We start from the raw sequence: 18,292 nt of genomic DNA on the forward strand, positions 1-18,292 counted from the left end.
CGTTATTATATTTTTTCCCTCATTTCTAGGAACCTGGTTGTGGTAATGAAAATCTAAAGCCATGGCTTTGGTTCCTTTCTAATTTAAAGATTAGATACCAGTCTGCAAGTCAAGAGATTTGGTGGTTGGTCTTTAGCTGTACTGTAAATCTTTTTTCCATTTCCTACATTTAAATATGGGAGGGAAAAAAAGCAAAATCCCCAGCTGCTGCCACGTTGCTGGCACGCTGCTTTGCCTCCCAAAAATTCTGTTACTCTGGTGAATTCCCAGCTCATAATGAGAGGACCTGTCTCTAAGGATCCATTCCACAGAAATACTTGTGATTTTCACGAGAATGCCTTCTCTGTTGACAATAGTGCTTGCTGAATCTTCAGTTAGCTTGCTTCCATGTTTGTGAAGTATTTTGCTGCCACTGACCACAAGGAGGTGCATAAATAAATGGCAGATTGGTAGTTTACAGTGATTTTATTTTTCCTGAGGGGCTTTTCAAGAGAAATTAGGAGTTGCTTCCCATATGAGAAGGTCTCAGCCATCTAGAGACATCCATATTTCATAGATAGTGCAGATACAGAGATCATGCAGGTATTGGAGAATAGATCTTCCGAGGAGCAGATGAGGAAACTGGGGTTGTTTAGCCTGGAGAAAAGGACTCTGAAGGGAGAGCTTCTTGCTGTCTACAACTACCCGAAAGAAGGTTGGAATCAGGTGAGAGTTAGTCTGTATTCCCAAGTAACAAGAGGAAAGGGCCTCAAGTGGCACGAAGGTAGGTTTAGTTTGTATAGTATAGGAAAATTCTGCACTGAACAGGTTATGAGACACTGGAGTAGTCTCCCTAGGGAGGTGATTGAATCACCATTCCTGGAGGTGTTTAAAAGATACAGAGATATGGTGCTGAGGCACATGGTTTAGCACCAGACTTGATAGATAATGGTTGGACTTGATGATCTTGAAGGTCTTTTCTAGCCAAAACAATTCTATGATTCTATGCTCTATATCCAATAAAGCAAAATACAATTCTCCTTAACTCTAGAGCTGCAGATGACACATTCATAACTGGAGCTCCAGGAACAAGAGGATTGTGATTCGGCCCTATTTATTCAACAGTTCTCAGCTTCTCTGAGAGCTTGAGCTTTCAATTCATTCAACACATTGATGTTAAACATTGCTGAAGATACCAAAGGATTTTCTATCAAAACTATTTATTTTACAGGATCTCTGTGTTCCCAAATACATAGTTGTTTAAAATGGCTGGGAAACGTTTGGCTAAGCCTGCTCAGAATTGTACCTTTGCTCACTCACAAGGTTCATGAACCTTCACAACTCTCTATGTGAACTTAGCCTGACTTTCCCATGTACAATCAGATCCCAGTCCAGGTCAGTCTCATTTGGTTTCATGTTTCACTACAGACAACTTTTTTCACAGCTCAGATTTTAAAGACATGAGCATGGGACAGATGCAGGGCTCCCATAAACACAGGCAATAGCCATGATGATAGTTGTGTATCTCATTGGTCATATCTAATGTTGAAATGTATTTCCCTGTAGCAAAATCCTACAGTAACTGTGATGTGAATTAGCAGCAAAGCAGAAATAGGAGAGGAGTGTTTCTTGTTCATATGCTAAAATAATTCCACCAAAACTTTGATTTACTCCAAACCTCTCTTTGGTCTAAGGCATTGCAAGTTTGCAAAAGTGCCCAATTGTTGAGGAAGGCAGCTTGGTTTATTCTGAAACCACAAAAAGGCTAGAAATGTACTCTATAATGCATAGTATATGAAGTCTGCCAAAAAGTCTGACTTAGACGATTCTCTCATGCTATTCCCTTATAAGAGCCCAAAGAGGCGGTGCTTTATGTCGAGAAGCATGAGTCAATCCTCACAGGAGGATGCTCAGATGGAAAACAGATCGAAGGAGGGCTCTGCAGGCTGTGCTGCTGCAGGTCCTGTCCCTTGAAGTGAAAAGCAGAGGAAAGGAGGAAAAAAAATTGAATTGGTAACAAATGACGTGATGGCAGAGTGTCAATCACAGCGGAATTTCATCCTGGCCTCATATTACAGCGTGATGGGAGTGTGGCTCCAGCAAAGGCTGTGTCAGCACTTGGTTTAGCTTACACACCAATTTATTATCTGCCCTTTGGGCTGAGACTGATTTTTCTAGGAGCTAACCTGGCGACAGATCTCTTCATGTATTTTCAGCTAGTCTGTGGTGCAAGAATTGTTTAACCTCTCACCCCTGCATCCTCACTCCCAGCTTATCCTGCCGTGCCACAATTTTCTTGGAATGACTGGGGTTGTAAGCCTGCCATCCAGGCTCTACAGAAAGACAAGAACTTGTGCAGAGTTCCAACATACTCAGAAAACACCTGTGCCCACCTTGTCCTCAGGCTGAAAGTCCTTTGACGGCTGACAGAACAGGTGAATATTTTGAGTCACTTCCCAGCTAGTTTGAATATGAAGACGGGGTGTGCCAAGGATAGTGATTTACAATTGCAAGCAGTGCGATTGTCCTACCTAATTAGTTACTGCCTGTCAGAAAAGCTGGAATAAATGTGTCTTCTTCATCCAATTCTGTTGTGAGGCAAATTGCAATCACTTAAAATCCTCCATCTTTGTAATGGGACATGAATGCAGTCAAGCTTGCCTAGTGGGTGATGGCTCATTAACACATGAAAACCTTATCAGAGCAAGCTGAGGGAACAAACAGCACTAAATTGCTAGAATGAGATGCTGGTCTCCTAGAAGCTCTGGTGTTGCTTACATAGGAAACTACAGCACCACCTGCTTAAATCAGTCTCTGTGCCTAGAGTTTGGAGCGTGGTAAATATGTCACCAGTTCTTAAAACATCTCCTGAGACCCATATGCCAGGAAGCCTGACTTCTGTGTCAGACAAGCTGGCAGAAATTTTAAAGTCAGTAGACACTTGAATAAAACTGATAGATTGAGGAGGAGTTAATGTGGCATTTGTAGGGAGAAATCACACCTCACAAATCTGTTACAACTATTTGAAGTGTCAAACAACCCTTAGTTGAGGCTGAGCTGGCTGACACAGTCAGAAAGCTTTTAACAAGACCCCTCAGCAGGAGGGAAAGACTTTTCATCAGTCACAAACTTGTAATAACAGCAAACAAAGAACAAGACAAAATCTTCAGATTTTACAGTGAAGTGTTTTACAAACTCTCAGGAGTGTGGCAGGGAAACTGATCATGTTTGCTAATAACATGTGTACATATGTATGTAAGCATAGGACATATGATATATAATCATTTAGAACTAAAGCTGACTGCAAAGAGTCACAGCAGGATCCCCTGGTTCTGAAGAAGATATTCAGCAAAACGGCAGATGAGATCTCATTTTGCCAAATACAAGGTAAAACACACAGGAGAAAGGGACCCCAGCCAGGAGCACACCCAGTTATCAATTGCTCCAGAAAGTTTACTGTAGATTGGCCTGTACAAACATCAGCTTAGTGTTCACCAGAGACCAAAAAGTAGAACTTACTGCAGATAAATAGCAAACAGCACAGAAAATACTCTTTGTGATTATATGAATCCCTGGTGTGGGGATTCTGTGTGAAGTCCTATTTATCTTGTCTCATGAAGGATATAATGGAATGACACAGAGGAGAAAAACAAGAAATGTGTGCCTTGAAGGGATAAGAAAGAGGGCTTTCAATCACAGGTGGCATGGAGAATAGAAAGTCATAGAAACTCCTCACCAGGGGCTGAAAATGTGAGAGCATTCAGCACAATGCATGTCAGGCTCAGGTTCAGGGAGGAGTCCGTCGGTGATGCTGGCGGTCCCTGACCCACTGGCAGATGCAAGGAGAAGGACATGGGAAGGGAACAATCCCTGTAGGGTCCCCTCTTCTTGCTCTCCCTCCCTAGCTGTCGTCAGCATACTAGGCATGATGGGCCTTTGAGCTGACTTCAGAAAACCCTGCTCCTTTGATACTTTCTCCCCTACGCCATACCTTTAGCTGCCATTATGGCAATCTCTGCTCAAGAGAAGGTGGTGGGGAACTAAGGGCACCAATGTCTTTTAATGCATAGCCACAGGTTGGAAGACTTCCCAGGAACAGGTGTAGGAACCTGCACAGGTTTATAAATCAATCCACCTCTTGTCTAGAAGTTCTTATTCTGGCAAAGCAGTTCTGAGTTTATCTAAAGTTGCGCCTCTTTGGTTTTGATTTACAAAACTAAAATTCATTCAAGCTGGTAAGGTTAGCTACCCTTGCTCTTCACTGCAACAGTGGTCCAAAATCCTGGCTGAAAGCTTTCCCTGGGAAATTCTAAAATCTGGTGGCAGATGAACCTCTGCCTTGAACTGAGAGTGGTTGTTTTTAGAGCAATAAATGAAACACCTCTTATGACCAATCTCACTGTGAAAGTTCAACAAAGCAAGCAGGAGATCTTGAAAGGAGGTCTGGCCAGATAAAAGAGTATTTGATGTTGAGGGAAGTATTTTGGTCTGTAATGGGGGTGGAAATAGTAATGAAACACAGTACAGAGGAAAGGGATATTCTTCTGCTAGGATTTGAGCTACTTTTGTACTGTGTCACTCAACAGTGTCCACAGCAGCTCAGCTGTTTTCCTACGTAGCTCCAAAGAAATACAGAGATTTTCTAGTGCCTTTAATAGAGGGGTTTAGCTTTTCTGAAGAAAAATAGACAAAATTTCACTATAAATTACCGAAGTCCTGAAACACAAGATTAAATAGCAAGGAATAAGGGTCTTAGTTTCCAGAAAGCAGGTGCTTCAGGGCTGCAAAGGACAGACACCCAAATTATGAGCTCAGCTGGAGCACTGAAGCCTCATGCAGGAAGATATCCAGTGATTGTTGGAGAATAGTTTGTCTTGGTCACTGACCAGGATGATTGCATGCTAAAGTTATTGCTCTTCCCAGATATCCACCACGCATTACGAGCCGGTGGCCAAAATCAATTAGGAGTGATCACATCACCCCACAGAAGGCAAATATGCTGTCAGTCTTTCATTGAGCAACAGCCCCGCTTATTAGCTTGTTGAGGATGTAATAGGGATAGCAATGGGTGAATAGTTCATGACAGATTATTTATGCATCGGATTTCCTCCCCTTTGGTCTGTTTGCAAATTGACCTTGACTTCCCGCAATACATTCATAATTCACAGCTACTTGGTAACTAATTTTGGTGGCACAGCTCATTTGAGAAGGCTCCATTTCAGCCTTTTGACATCTGAAAAGTGGACTGGTGTTTTACTGTCTCTTAACTCTCTCCATGCAAAGGTTTCAAGGTGGCCTGTGTCATGCCAGAGATGTTTTACACAGAGGCCAGTACCCTGATGGAGGTGTTCTCTGGAAGCAGTTTGGTGAAATACAGAAGGACAAAACAGCCAAGTGCCAAGGGTAGAACCTCACAGAATCACAGAACCATTAAGATTGGAAAAGATCTTCAAGATCATGGTGTCCAGACACTATAGTCCCTGAACTTGGCAGCAGTAGCCATATGCAAAGTATCCCGGAGTGCCTTCCCACTGACCCCTATAAGTTTTGGGTCAATGTCAGATCTCCTCACTCATCTCTCTGTGATATCAGCCTGCTTTCATACAAATGAGTAGTGAAGTCACACATTGAGGCTTCCAGGTCTGAAAGCACTGAGTTCAAAACTCATTTCACTCAGGGGAAATAGAGCAGAAAAGTACTTGGCCCTACTCAGAGACAAGGGAAAGGAGAGGATGAGCTGGGCAAGAGCCCACATGTGCTTGAACAGCAAGTGTCTGATGTTTTGCAGACGTGAGGAGGAATGCTGCTTGAGACAAAAGGCACAGCTCAGGCTGCATGAACCATTACAGCTCTCATTTCAGAATAAAAGCCCATTTCTCCCAAGAAAGCCATGTGCTCACACAGAAGGGACAGGGAAACAAGTCACTTTTTCTAAAGCCTGCCTGCATGTTCAAGTCTCAAGTATGATAATGCTCTTCCTTAGCCCGTGCAGCGGGAACCTGCAATTCACCATCTTGTCCCTGACACCTACAAATAAACAGGTCAGAGGCTCTCCCAGCATGGGGAGTGCTGGCAGCTTCTGTCGGTGGTCTAGGCAAACGATCCCTTTTCCATTTCCTAAAGTGTCACCATTTGGGGTCATTTTTGATGCAAGCCTGGGTGCATTTGAAGAGCTCTAATTATCCCATCTAGCAACTGAAAGGACCAGCAGATTGTCTGCAGCATGAGAAAGTTCAGGATGATCCTGTCTCAAGTTTTGAGTCAGACTGCCCCAAAGCTGTCCATCTCCATGGGCAATGTGTTTGTGATTGCCCTAGCCCAGCCCTGAACTCAAGTAGGGGTCTGGAACACTTCTGGGGAGGTAGACGGCATAACACAACACTCCAGAGACACTTTCTGAGGCATTTTGGAAAAGTACTCTTGCACTTTGAGTCTAAACTGTGAAGAGCAGGAATCTGGCTGAGAACACCTACCCTGGCTGCTAAACTGGCAGCTGCATTAAGTCCAACTCGCCCCAGTCTCCCCACACCTGAAATCAGTTAGGCAGCTTTCCTTAAAGGGTGAGATTTGTGCCCTGACCCTTGAAGCCTGCCTGTTCCCAAGAGCAGAGGAAGACATAGATGTCCCAACTGTCACCATGAGCAACTGCACAAGTACCAGTAGGATATTGCAGGAGATGCCACTTACAACAGGTAGTTATCATTATGTGTTGTTGGTTTTTCCTTCTGTTGTGCTGGGGCTTGGCAGTTGACATACAGGTATTGCACCTTCTTTTTCTGCCATCATTCTTGCAGGGGCGTGCTGGCCAAAGTCTTTATTCTGACAGTAAGTCTTTTGCAACCAAGTGACAAATGTCCTAATTGGACATTTGAGTGGTATAATGAGGCTGCTGAGGTGTTTACCATGATGGAGGACTGGAGATTATAATGTTACTGCCAGAGAGAAATAAATAAATGCAATTTTAGTAGATTATATTAAAAGCTCAGAAGTGTTTGAGGGGATCAAGGGGTCTTGGAGCACCTGGACCTGACTCCTAAGAAGGTTTGAGTGGTGAGACTGAGCTGTGGAGATGTGTATGACTGTGTTTTTGGGTTTAGTGGTGGACTTGGTAGTGCTGGGTTAATGGATGCATTTGGTCATCTGAAAGGTCTCTTTCAACCAAAACGATGCTGTGATCCTGTGTCTCTTTTAGTCTCTATGGTAAACAAAACTAGTGTGGGACAGTTTTTACATGTTCTCCACACAAAGGTATAAGACTGGTCAAATGTAGACACCAAAGTGGCGTGTAAGTGCCAGAGAAGTGGAGTAAACACTAGCAAAAGGGGCTGATAGCTGTGGTAGATGCTTATGATAGCCAGCCACCAGGAGATGGGAATATTTTCTGAAAGGAAAACTTTTCAACAGGATTTAAGAGCAAATAAAAGGAGCCCTTGAGAAGTCTCAAGTCCTACAAAGCTATAAGCTCAGTGAGACAGAAAAGCAAGCTCATCTATATTGTGGTGACAAATCAGTTATAAGGAGAGGGAAGAAGTTGCTCATAGTGGTAAGCCCTTCAAGGGCATGTAAGTTGACCAAACTCTCTTAAAAAAAAATAAACAAGTTGGGTTTTGAGGGTTTGTTTTGTTTTGTTTTTAAAAAAAGGCATCACAGCTGCTTTTGCAGGGAGTTTCCTTGTCAGGAAGGATAGAGATCTTGCCGCCTGAGTGATAAAACACACGGGGGCTTGATGTAAAGAGGTTTCATCTGTTGTTGTCTTCAGGGCATCAATGTGCTCTGTAATATTGAAAGTAAAAATAAAAAATAACCCCCCACACACACTCTGCTGACTCATGCCTTGCTCTCTGGAAACTGTAACCCTCTTGACAATTCTCTTTATTTCCACCTTCCACCCCTGGCATTTATTTTTTCCTTGACAGCAGTTTTCTGACTTTATTTCTCAGTTTTCTGTTTTGTTTTGTTGTTAAACACAAACAACATCCAAAAGAGTGTAGCTTGTTGAAGGTAGTGTTTTATCTCTTCTAATCCTATTGGGAACAGATGGAAGATTACAGGAAAACATGTCAATGTGACTGGAAAAAAATAATACAGCATCACTAGCTGCCCGTGTGCTGTTGTCTTGCACACATCTAGCCATATGCAAGGCAGATCTGAATGGGTTTTGCCAAATTACTCTTGTAAAGTGACTTGAAAAGAGTTAGGGTGAGAATTGTGAACTTTTCAAAGCTGCTTCAATGTCAAAGCTTTCTGGAAAATGATGCAGTCTGAAACATTCCATTGCTATTTTTCTTAAACAATACTCCTTTGGTGTAATTTCCACCACTCCACCCCCTGCCATTGAAGTTGGTATGTGTTTGTAGCATGAAGGCTAATCTCTTCCAACAGTTGCCAAATTAAGGCAGCTGACACTTTTTCCCCTTTGAAAGATTTTTGTTTGGTTTGTTGTGGTTTTGGGGTTTGGTTTTGGGTTTTCTTCTGTGTTCTCAGTGCAAGCTAGTATTGAAAGATTTTTGAGCATCCTTGGAACATGGTTCGATCGGGCAGAAAAGACTTTCAGAACCAAGGTGCATTTTCAGAGCACTCATATCCATCATCTCTGCTCAGCCTGGCCTTCAATAGCTATTCTACTCACTGTCTGCTCTTTCCAAAATAGCAAACCCCTCAGCAGTCAGGAATTCTCATTCTGATGTGGTGGCCTCAAGTACCTCTGCTGAGGAGCAGTACAGGATGGGAAAAATGGGGGGGAAGGTGTGTTTGTGTGATGACCCTTAAGCCTGTAGCATTATTCATGTTTGGGGGACCATTTGTAGAAAAGTTCTACCAAAAAAAGAGAGAGAGAGACAGGGAAAGCCATGATAATCCTTATCATTATATTTTTACCATGATTAATTTGCCCGTTTTGAGATTCTTCTTGCTCATCACCTTCTTGCTGCTTAGCACTTCCAACAGTTTCAATTGATCCTCTCTGCCCTTAAAAGCTCCTCTTTTTTTTTTTGTTTCTTCTTTTCATTGTTGTAGTCACTGTGATTGTTGTCATAATAACAGCAATTATTATTTTCATAATCAGAATGACAGACCGTGTGGGTAACTTTGGCTTTTGCAATTGTAATAAGTAGAGAGCTGAGCTGAAAGCATAATGTGAACTGGGCCTTGGAGGAGGATATAATCCAATGTTTTTTCTTGGGAATAGCAGGTGGAAAAGTGCTGGCCACCCTCAGTATATACTAAATTTTTCTGTATCTGTTGTGTACCTAGACATACCTTTCCAGCTTCCTTTTCTCTTTGTTAGCTCAGAGCTGTGTAACTGCTTGAGATTCTGAGAGATTTTTCTTCTCTTTCAACAAAACAAAAGCTTTGTCCTTAGTGTTGCAGGGAAAGTCATGACAAATGCAAAAGCAAATGAGATACTCTCAGCTGTGTGATTAGACTGAATAATCAATGTCTTTAAAGTCTGGTGTTGCAAATTAAAATTCTTCACATATTCTACTAATAATGACTAGAGACTGTGTTAATCCAGTATAGTCTGTTCAACTCCAGTTCTGTGTGCTTGCTTGACTGCTCTTGGTTTCTTCTGTTAGAAGTGTGGCAGGTCCATGAACTCCTCTGAAAAGAGGGAAGTGATGCTCTCCATAGCATTTTGAGGAGTCAAGTATTAATGTATCTACTGACAAGCCCCTTGCAAATGTTCATGCATGCTCTTTGGTGCTATAATTTAGAATAGAATAAACCGGGTTGGAAGAGACCTTCAAGATCATCACGTCCAATCCATCATCCAACACCACCTAATCAACTAAACCATGAAACCAAGCAACCTATCAAGTCTCCTCCTAAACACCTCCAAAGATAGCGACTCCACCACCTCCCTGAGCAGCCCATTCCAATGGCAAATAACTCTTTCTATGAAGAACTTCTTCCTAAACCTCCCCTGGTGCAGCTTGAGACTGTGTCGTCTTGTTCTGGTGCTGGTTGCCTGGGAGAAGAGACCAACCCCCACCTGGCTACAACCTTCCTTCAGGGAGTTGTAGAGAGCAATAAGGTCTCCCCTGAGCCTCCTCTTCTCCAGGCTAAGCAACCCCAGCTCCCTCAGCCTCTCCTCACAGGGCTTGTGCTCCAAACCCCTCCCCAGCTTTGTTGCCCTTCTCTGGACACCTTCCAGCAACTCCACATCTTTTTTAAACTGAGAGGCCCAGAACTGGACACAGTACTTGAGGTGTGGCCTGACCAGCGCAGTGTACAGGGGCAGAATGACCTCCCTGGTCCAGTGTGGCCAGCAGGAGCAGGGAGGTCATTCTGCCCCTACAACAATTTGCCCTTACTCATTTCATGGAATGGAAATTAAAGGATATCTAGGCAGTTGTATGTCCTGTAGGATGCCCAGTATGAACCTTTTGGTCTCTTAGAGCAAGTGAACTAATGAGGGGGAGGTGAGTTTAGAAGTTTGGGGTTGTTTGGGTTTTGGGGGGCAGGGTGCACTGCAAGTTATTTGATTATTTTTGTTTTGTTATTGTCTCTGTGGTAGTTGAGATTTGTGATGCCTACTCAGCTTTTTTCACCAGCTGTTTCTGCTTAGCTTGATGACCAAATTCACATCCTAATACAAAGAATGAGAATCGGCAAGAAGCAGCTGACTAAAGCTGTCTCTTCTCTCTTGTCTCATACAGGCTTCACATGGGCCAGAACAGTGACTTACAACCCAGTCATCCATAAACTGTACAGCACAGTTATTCCAGTTCATAGAGGTGTGGATAGTTAAGATTCTGCCCCCAGATCTCTCATTTCTGGAGCTACAACAACCAACCTCTTTCAACAGTCATCTTGCATGGGGAATGCCACTTTTGTTTAGTTTATGATGTTATTCCTTTTTCATCCAAGGGGCCACCATGTGAGCTCTCTTTACAAAGCAGATGGATTGTTATAATTGTTTTAGGGTAGCCAACTTTGAGACATTGCTATGGACTGAGAGAGAGTGGAAACAGAATCATAGAATTGTTAGGATTGGAGGGGACCTCAAGGATCATCTAGTTCCAACCCCACTGCCATGGGCAGGGACACCTCACACTAGATCATGTTGCTCACAGCCATATCCAGCCTGGCCTTAAAAACTTCCAGGGATGGGGCTTCTACCACCTCCCTGGGCAACCTGTTCCAGTGTCTCACCACCCTTGTGGTAAAGAATTTCTTCCTAACATCCAATCTGAATCTACTAATTTCTATTTTTTTTTTTATTCCCCCTAGTCCTGTCATTACCTGACACCCTAAAAAGTCCCTCCCCAGCTTTCTTGTAGCTCCCTTCAGATACTGGAAGGCCACAAGAAGGTCTCCTCAGGTTCTTCTCTTCTCCAGACTGAACAGCCCCAGCTCCCTCAGTCTGTCCTCATAGGAGAGGTGCTCCAGCCCTCTGCTCGTCCCCATGGCCATTCTCTGGACACACTCCAGTATGTCCAGATCCTTCCTGTAATAGGGGCTCCAGAACTGGATACAGTACTCCAGGTGGGGCCTCACTAGAGTGGAGTAGAGAGGGAGAATCACCTCTCTCTCAATTTCTGTCTTGCCCTCAAAGGCTGGGTGTTTTTAGGCTTATAGAATCACAGAATGGTAGTGGTTGGAAGGGATCTCTGGAGATCACTGAGTCTGGAGACAAGAGCAGTAGGACTGCTAGATCACCATTCATGTCTTCCAAAACTTGGGCACTGCGAGCCCATGAGGGAGGCAGTGTGATCCATTCCTGTCACAGCCTCGCAGGAAAGTCACTATTTTTGCACAACCTGAAGCATTTGCCATCTGCCTGTGTTTGTCCCCTCACGCTGGGATGCAAATATTTGAGGGCAGGCACCATATTGTTTTGTTCTGTTTCATACAATACTTGGCAAAGAGGAAAGAGAAGGGTGTCTTGGCTCTTTACCAGGTCTCCAAAGTGCTAAAATAATACTAACCCTGCAATAAATCTCAAGTTTTTATTATTGTCTGACACTCTGCAGCTTATTTTGGCTTTGGGAATCTGTGAATTTGGACCAAAAAAAAAATAAAAATGTAAAAACTTGTCAATGTGGAGCAAATGAGAGCCCCCAGCTTCAGTCTGTTTAGCAAGACACAGCTATGAATCACTGCTCCTTGGTGAGAAGAGCACAGGATTTCCTGGAAACAAATTCAGGCCTTGACAGAGTGGTTTGATCTTCAGCTGATGTTTTGTTTTTGTCTTCTAAGCAGCAATAACTTTTTTTTTTAAGCTATAAACAGACTGTTTTCCCTTGTCCTTGAAGTGAGTCATTAATTAGTTAATAGCATGAATTAATTACTGTCTGTGCATAATTAAGGGAACACTATTTCTTTTATCTACTGTGTTCTTTCAAGTGATGCTTTCATTTTATCAGTCTCTCTATATCCACTTCTTGTCCCCCTCAGGATCAGCTCTCCCTGAAGCCTGATACAACACCTGAGCCTGGGATGTGATGAAATGCAGCGATTAAGCTCATCCAAGGATGGGATATCCAAAATAATTACTTTTGTATGACAAAGAGAAGCCCTGAGGGCTGGGTTCACAAAAGGGTGCCTTGTTCTTTTTCCTAAAGGTTGGATCCTCGCCTGCCCTGCTGCTGTGACCTTGGGACGGGAATTTTGGTGTTGAGTTTATGGCCTGAAATTTTTGGTAATTGCTTCATCGTATTTAGTGGCTAAATGAATGGTCCAATTAATTACTAAGAAGATCTTGCTGAAGGGGCTGTGAATAGTTTGTTGTGAAAAGTTTGTGCATAGTTGAGGTTGTTAAAAGAGGGCATGATGCTTCATAAGTCCTCAAATAAAACACACTTTATTCTTTGATGGAGATTCTCCTGGTAAGCAAGCAGGGGAAAAACCAAAAGCCAAGCTTGCCTGGGAGGGCCTTTTCTCTTTCTGGGAAGCCAATTTAGTACTTAACTTGGGCTCCTTCTGCTTAGCCTCTTGTGGTGGGCTGAGATTTCCCCCACAGCATTAATTTTGCCAGACCAACTCAGTTAGAAGCAAATGAAAGCTGTATTTACAGGCAAAACTACACTCTACAATGGAATGCAATGAATATTTACAATATTATGCAGATATTTACAATTAGCAAAACAACATGGAAAAAAAAAACTTGGACAAAGAGACCAAGGAAGCTGCTCCACTGCCCCTCTCCTCCTATCCCAAGAGAGAAAGGAGCAGAGAGAAAGCAGAGGTTAGACTTAACTAAACACAGCCAAGGTCAGCCAAAAAGCAGGTTAATCTCTCCTTAGCGAAGCAAGCAGAGAAGCAATCAGTAAAGAGAGAGAATTGTTTCGGTGCAGCCAATCTTATAGCAGATATCTCTCCAATGAATTTGTTTAGAATAATCTTTAGTTTTCCTTTTTACACCAAATAGTGATTTATTCACATTTTCCTACTTTTCTGCTCAAAATCTGTAACTAAATTTTAAAGGTATAGCCTAAAACCCTTGATGACCTGCATCCTGTTGATACATGCCCTGAACCAGGTGCCATGGTTTGTCCTTTGCACTGACCTTCAGTAAGCTGAATGAGATGTGCTGCACAGACAGTGAGTGTAATCACTTCCTGGAAAGTATCCCTCGGCCAGATCCCTTCAACAAACTTGTCATGGTGAAGGTCTATGCTAAAGCAGAGTGACTCGAGAAAATCTATTCCATGCTTCACAGCATTTCTTAGTAGCTCACCTATTACCTCTTTAACACAACACATGGAAAACACTTCCCTCCCCTTCAACCAATGTAAATATTACAAAATGAAAAAAATATCTGTTGGTTTCTGTTATTGAAGCAGTAAAACTGCTTCTGTGTGTCCAAATTGCTCTGTGAGTTCTGGGGCAAATTCTCGCCATTCTTGTGAAACTCTTGGCCTGGGTAACATGTTCAGTCTAACTATAGTAGCTGGGGCAGTGCAGTAAAGTTCAGACACCTATTTTAAAAGACATAACTTCACCAGATTGTCATCAGATCCTTGTTGTTTGTTTCTTTGTGTCCTCCTTTCCATATGGACCTGGTGCAATTCCCACCAAAATCTTCTGAAGTTGTGTTGGGTAGGTGGGCAGCTGAATCCAGACCAAGTATGGCCATGTCCTGGCAGAAACATTAGTCCCTGCTTTGTCATGTGACCAAAAATGAAAGGCTACTACCTTGTTCTACCTCTTGTGGAAATGTACATCTCTCATACCCCAAGAGGTGCTCAATCTATGGCATAAAGTAATCTGGCAAGTCCCAAAAGGGATACCAGTGAGAATAGGCAGTAGCAACCTCTTGTAGAGATTGTACATCCAGTATTTTACCTGTGACTGCTCCATAGGAATGATAGAGTCTCTGCTGGGTAACATTAAAACTCACAGTGCTCCTAATCTTGGCTGAACAGGGTTGAGAGATGTTGGCAGATTTCTCTAGATGCCTTCAGGTAGCACAGTGAAACAGACTATGAATGTTATACTGCTCATAGGTGAGGTTGACTCCCAACCCCCTCAGCCTGGTTCCTCTTCTGAAGTAGATCCATTACTTCTGAAAATGTTGTGTAACAGTGCTGGATGCTCTCACCTTTCATAGCACTGTGTGTTTGAGATCTCACTAGTGTTTAGCTGTAGGTCTTGTCCTGCAGCAACAATTCCACTGTGAAGAAAGCAATGGCAGTATTCCAGGGTGATGTGTTTGTGGGGGGTTGATTGATTTGTTTCAGTCCTGGTCATCTTGTTCCTATGACACAAAAGTATGTCCCTTAGATAGTCCATGCTGAGAAATGTGTATCTCAATGCATTTTTTTGTTTCACTTCTTTGGATTAGCAGCTCCTCTTTCCTCCTCCTGAAGTGGAATTTGGGTGCTTTTCTGACTTTAGCCTCTGTTTTTCAGACCTACCTAGTGTTGTATTATAAGCTGTGGAACTCTAAGATTCAGCAAGACATAGAAACTTCTCAACATTCTACTTGACACCAGCATGGCTCAGGGCTTGCATATTTTAGTGATATGTTTGTGCTTTGCTCTTCATGCAACATCATGCAATGTTCCTGTGGCAATGATGTGCTTTGGGTCCAGGCACACATCTGGTCCACATGCAGCCACTTGTGTAGTTAGCTGAGTGGGGATCAGGGTAGGAAGGGCTGCTGCTGGTATTATGGAGGGGTGGTAGATTGAAGGGGCAAAAGTTTGATGGTGAGGAAAAGTGGGATCCTAACTCCCAGCTATAACTTCTTCTGGAGTCCTGCTTTAAATGTCCCTATTTAACTTCTCTTGTCTGTCCTGGACCTTCATGGCTCCTTATTTCTGTTTTTGTTGTAATGAAAAATGAGGTTGACTTTTGTGTGTGTGTGATGTGCTTGGGGAATGTGTGTGTTTGTTGTGTTTTTTTCCTCTCCACAAGAATCAGATTGCACTTGGCCATGTGCTGTAGGTGATGGGCTAAAGCAGAGCTCCCCTACCCCTTGCTGCCAGTCTCCACAGGGTTTGATATGCCCAGGTGCTGATGTCAGACAAACCCAGCCACAGCAAACAGGGAAAACCCCTCTTTCCTTCCTGCTTCCAGCATGTTTCCCCTGATCCTTTTGATGCATTGCTAAATGCAGTGGACTCCTCACCCTGACAGTGAGCTGAGACCTATGTCTAAAGTGAGCGCTTTGCTTGCACAGATGGCCACTGGGTCTCTTTTGTTGTAGGGTTTTCAGGGTGATTTTTGTATATATTCCAAGAATTAACAGACGAAAAGAAGTAAGATATGGCTGGCTCTCATCATTTGTGTGTTCCATGGTGGGACTGCAGGGAGATCAAGGTATGAAGTCCTCCTTCTGTCATACCTCCCTCTGAAAGATCCAGCCATTGCACCAGGGTGTGCAACCATCTGGAGATATTCAGATAGGATCAGTGTGGGGGCTGCACCTGGGACAATGCCCAGTAAGGCTGTGGTGGGGGAGTGCTGAGAGGTGGCTGGGACTAGAGGAAGTTTGGCTTAGTGAGGAGGGAGCAGGGCAGCAGTCCAGCCAGACTTGAGACTCTGCCAACCACTAGCTATGGAAATCTTGCTGATAGGTGGCTATCAGCCCATCCTTCCCGAGGTCATCTTCCCTGCAGGCATGAGTTCTCCTTCCTGCTCGTGGCCCCAAGCACGCTCTGCCCCCAAGAGAGCTGATTGTATCTTGGCACTTTAAGCAAGAAGAGTTCACCAGCATCAGCAGATGTCACGATCTCATTCCCAAATGCTTTTCCACATGCTTGAGATGTGTTTAGCAGGTAAGTGAGAGCTGGCAACTCTCACAATTTGCAAAACAAAAAGGCTCCTCTGCTCTGTTTAGCTCCTTTCAGTTCCTTTACTCAGAGCTCCCCTTGGGCTTAGCAAGCTGTGTCAGCATCTCTTCATCTCCGTACTAGCTTTAAAACCATCCTGTGAAATGTTAATGCTGGCTTCACTACCTGAATGTGGGACCATGCTAGCCAAAAGGGTCAAGGCATTCAAAGCTTATGGAAAGCTTCTACAGCCCCAGAGGTCCAAAGACTATTGACTCTGTGTGTGTGGGATGGAAGAGTATTTGAGGAAAGTGAGGAGCTCTGTATTTGAGATTTTTTTATTATTATTTTTATTTTTTTCCCTGCTGCTGTCTTGAAAGTCTCTTGGAGGATGTACCGAACCATTAGAGCAGAGGTTGTGACCTATCTGTCCTCTGTAAAAGGTATGTCTCTCCAGGAGTCAACATGGACTTGACCTCTGATTGTGAGCTCTTGAATTCAGGAAAAGTCCTGGGAACTGCACAGCAGATACCCATACTCTTTCTTAGCTGCAGCTTTCTCCCCCTCACACCTTCTCTTTGCTCTGGAGAAGCCAACCAGAACCACTGGCAATGTTATTGAAACCAGCCCAGCAGCATGGTATGTGCTCCCTGCTGTGCCCAAGATACTGATCATTGGAGTCCCTGGGTCCCAGACACAGGCACTGCAATAATCTCTGTACAATGCTTTGGATTAACTGAAACAGTGGCCATTGGGACCAATGCTCACTACTGAGTGGTCTGGTGTGGTGAGAGCAGATCCACTGTTTCATGATAAAGGACTTGATAAGCACATCCTTACCTATTCCTTTGAGTCCAATGTACTCTTCTCAGTAGCTTATGAGGAATACATGGGTTTTTATAGAGAGCCTTGAGTGATAGTCAATGCTTCATGCTGACCCACTGCTGGTGTCCTTTGTGGGCAGCACTAATCCAACTAGCTGCAACCTGCTGTGATCCTTGAGCTGCACGCGGGGTGTGTGCATGCTGTGGGGACCTGGGGGGGTCGTTCTCCTGGCTGTCTGGGAAAAACCTCTCCCATCCATCACTGGAAAAAATGCGTTTTGCTTCCTGAAAGCAGTATTTCACTGCTCTCTGGGGAAAACTGAGTGTGAAGGGCTGTCAACAAGTGTGAGTGCCGATGTTACCACCCTCTTCCTCCTGTGAAGGAACATGGCTCTGGGCAGGGCACAAGTTTACTCTCATGTTCTGCTGAATTGGCCCAGTGTGTGGCTGATGAGGGGGCACAGCTGCTCCCTGTTTATCCAATCCAGTTGTCAAGTGTTACTGCCTTGGCACATTTTCAGGAGCAACACCTTGCTTCCTTGGAGCTCACTGGTCTTAGCCGAGCACAGCTGAAAGCATGTCAGCAACTACTGGGCTGATGCTGCATTTATTTCTAATAGGGTCATCTTGGGGAGCCCCCTCCTCAGTGACTGCAGTCCAACCATGTATGCCAAGCTAAAAGTACAGATGGTCAGGAGACACTGACCATGCTTGCTGCTGCCTTCCCTGTAGGCACTTGTAATCAAAGAGGTACTGGAGATGAGGTTTGTTTCAGTCCACAGCCTCTAACAGATGGGGTACTTTTCCTCCAGCCTGTAAGAGTAAATGCAGAAATAGCTTATGAGATCTTTCTTAAAGGCTTCTTTTGATGTGAAACCCTTTCTGGAAACCTGGTCTCATCTAGTATTTCTAGTCTTGATTCTTGGTTTAGGAAAAGCAGGAAGTAAGGAGATCATGATGATTTATTTATTCATTTTCCTTCTCCATCCCAGATTTCCTGTGTAAACCTGCTCCATTTTGCTTCCTCTATAAAATAAGAGGAATGATAAAAGTTTTGCACTCATAAAGATTCATGTCAGTAGATGCTACTGGTAATGAGGGTCTGTGCCAATCATCTGCTGCTTATGGTGAGAAGTCCCTAATCAAAGAAGCTTATCCCAGCCTGACCCAAGTGGAACCAGAAATTGCACTGTCCCCCTGAGACAGGGCAGGACTGGGAGCTGCTCTTGTGGGACCTTTGGACTCAGTGCGAGGTGCATCTGACAAGAT

Source organism: Melanerpes formicivorus, unplaced genomic scaffold, assembly GCF_026170545.1.
Source record: "Melanerpes formicivorus ecotype bairdi unplaced genomic scaffold, bMelFor1.0.p_v2 SCAF_5, whole genome shotgun sequence".
NCBI lineage: Eukaryota > Metazoa > Chordata > Aves > Piciformes > Picidae > Melanerpes > Melanerpes formicivorus.